Raw genomic sequence first — 3,202 nt, 5'->3', positions numbered from 1 at the left:
TACCGTGTTGGTATAAAATATAATTTCCTAAATCCTGCCGTGCACTTTACATTGATCTAAAGCGAACTTAACGAAAAGATAATAATTTACCACGTGGATTACGATAGATGTGTGTGAATTCAATTTCGCTGACGCTGACAGAGGTGATCGATTCTCCGATTGACAAAATTCGGCTTCCTGAATACTCTCATACCGCATTCACGATCTTCTCATTCCAGAACAGGAAAATAACAGTGACATCAAAATAATATCAAAATGAAAACGAGTCAATGGTTGTAAAACTCATTCTTCGATCTTTTTTCATTATTTCGACGTCATTCTCACGTCATCTTTACTTACTGTTTTGCCTGAGATCGTGGTGAATTTACATGTATAATTGCGATGTTACATCATAATTATACACGTAATGATTACGACCGCTAATGCAATATTAAAAACTTAAGATTAGTCGCTCGGTATCTTTGTACAAATTCTTCCATTTAGCGTCGCGGGACATTACACAAATAGTATGTAATACTTATAAATAGAGGTGAATATTTCTGTGTGAACATTTACTACAAACTGTTATTCTACTAAAGATGACTCTCAATTAACATTTCTCTCTTGATATTTCCAAAGGTTCTCACAAGTCAAACCAGGCATACAATCTTCTAACATCATACAAGTCTGACGCAGCAGATTTGATGTGATTTGCAATAATCAATTTCTTCTTATTAAACATTCTATACAGTGCCTCATCAATCCTTTCTGTGATTTTCTCACCGCCTTAGATGTCAAATTACTCCGGAAGTTCTGCTGATATTTTCTCTAAGCCGTAGGAGTCGTTATTTTTACCTTTCCTGATGCCAAGCTATTTGACATTTATGAGATTATTCAGGTTACTCATACCTTCGTAATGCAGATCAAACCCATTGACATCTATTTCTTCGAGAATACACTATAGTTCATATATATTGGATAAATATGAAGTATCATCCTTACTTGAATCTAAGTATTGGAATCTTTAAACCTCACTCTGCCTTTACGATGCGCTATAAAGAGATTTACCGCCCCCGGAAACTTATCGATCCTGGTAACTTACCGATTCTCGGAAACTAATCGAATTGGTAACTTACCAACCTTCAGAAACTTAAATTATCCACTATGGATCAGTTGTTATTGTGTTATCCACTCTTACCGACAAAAACTGACACATTGAAGTTCTAACATTGAACGGCAGTGTTGCTCTCTCATATTGACATTTCTGGAACTTCCTAATTTGTTGTGGACTGTGTCTGAAATTGAAACTGTCTTGTGAAAATCGTGAAAAATACAAAACTATCTACAAACTAGACACGTATAATACGTCAGTATATTAACAATCGACGTATTTCTTGTGATCTAGTAAAATTTATATGCAAGAGGTTTGTAATAGAAAACATTGGCCGATTGCTGAAACATATTTTGAATACAGCTATGAGAACTATATCGACAAATACGATAACCGACAAAGTTCTGTGTATAAAACCTACTATTTAACTATTTGGAATTTAATACATTTTTGATATATGTTTCTTTAATTTTGCTACAGATATATGATATAAACATATACACGTGTATCAAAAATAAAATTTTAAATAGCAGGTTACAATATAAATTCTTGTTACTTTTTTGTTCGATATATATCTTTAGTTATTTGAGCTGTGTAAAGCCTTAGATATCATGTCAACTTTGGAGGATAAGATTTTAAGGAGGGGGGGGGGGCGGGGGGGCAGCTGCAGTATTATTGTAGTAGTTTTAGCGAAGATGAAGAAAATGGAGAAATACTGGAGAATCTAATAAAGAATTTGATGATATAAAGTATACTGAGGATATTACACAATATGCTTCAGAGTAGGGTGGGGACTTCCAACAATACAGGGGGGATGGGACTTCCAACAATAGAGGAGCTAAAGAAGCCATAAAGGTACAATGATACTGTATGAAGGATGAAAATCTTAATTCCAAAAGATATAATTAAAACTTAGGTAATGTTTGGAAATAACTTTAACATTAATTTAAAATATATTTTTTGAAGGACGTTAACATTAATTTACAATATGTTCTTTGAAGAACTGGCAACGGTATAAACAGCTGGAAGCAGAGAAACGACAGTTACAAAAAAAAGAAAGAATACAGTTAATGAAGAAACTGAGTTTAACATGTCGTAGCGCTTTGAATGAGGAGAAGGAGAAACTTAACGAGACAGATTCAGACCTGGCAAATTTACTAGCCGATGAATTCCTCCTGGAGTATCAAAGGCAGAGAATGAAGGAAATGCTTGCAAAAGCAATATATATATATATATATATTTACGTAAATTATAAAAATCTCGGATTATCTCTCGATTAGAATCTGCAAGAGGAGATAATAAATCTAGCAGTAAACTTACATCCCGTCCAAAATATGATTCCGTAAGTATAATTCCAGTGGCTTCATATTTCGAAGATCTATACGCCAAGAGCAGTGTTTGTCGGTATAGCAGCTGCGTTGCCGATGCACGGTAACACCATGTCCAGCACGACTACCGGAAGAGGGCCACGATAAAGCAGCATCTCCGAGACAGAATCGGCGCTTCCACCCGCGGGACGACGTGAACCCCGATCCTGGGGGTATAACACGGACCAGGTAAAAGTTACGTTCGCGCCTTACTGAGAGAGGAGGAATAGAGAGGGGGACCAAAAGGTGCCCTACCGAGGGTCGACCGTATAAGTTCACCCTGCTCTATGAAAGATCGAAGGGAGAGAAAGAAAGAGAGAGAGAGAGAAAGAGGAGAGAGCGAGTAGCACACGCGTGACGCTCTCCGACGCGGGAGAACGAGATTCCATCGGATGGAAGATTCGTGCTTGATACGAAGAACGAGGAGTGGAGTGAGGAAGTTTGTGGATGATTACGTGATTGGGCCCCCGAAGAAAGTAGGACGCGTCAAATTTCAAGAGAGGGAGAGAGAGGACGCTTGTTAGTAATTCGACGCCGCGGGTTCTCTTCTCGAATGTCCGGCTACGCTTAATGTGAGTAATAGGACTAACGAGAAATCACGGTGCGTGCTCTCAAATGAAATGTGTACGGACAAATGCTCGCGTTATCGATGTGACGATACACATCGGAGAATAAAATCGAAAAATATCAAGTGCAAAAACATCGCGATGCACGTTAAAGGTTATCCAGGAGGCAGCGGGGGGGG

General features: G+C 37.9%; 1 long non-coding RNA gene across 1 annotated transcript in view; it reads right to left on the bottom strand.

Moving 5' to 3' along the window:
* Positions 1 to 60: 60 nt before the first annotated feature.
* LOC106747008 overlaps positions 61 to 3,202 on the bottom strand; it is an 18,444-nt gene continuing 15,302 nt past the window's right edge. The window contains exons 2-3 of the long non-coding RNA XR_001374631.1: positions 2,411 to 2,624; positions 61 to 1,274 (exon numbers count right to left, since the gene is read on the bottom strand). This is a non-coding gene — a long non-coding RNA (uncharacterized LOC106747008). The remainder of the gene's footprint in view (positions 1,275 to 2,410; positions 2,625 to 3,202) is intronic.

This window comes from Dinoponera quadriceps, unplaced genomic scaffold (assembly GCF_001313825.1).
Source record: "Dinoponera quadriceps isolate SergipeBrazil2010 unplaced genomic scaffold, ASM131382v1 scaffold2088, whole genome shotgun sequence".
Taxonomy (NCBI): domain Eukaryota; kingdom Metazoa; phylum Arthropoda; class Insecta; order Hymenoptera; family Formicidae; genus Dinoponera; species Dinoponera quadriceps.
This window is presented reverse-complemented; position numbering and strand designations above follow the sequence as displayed.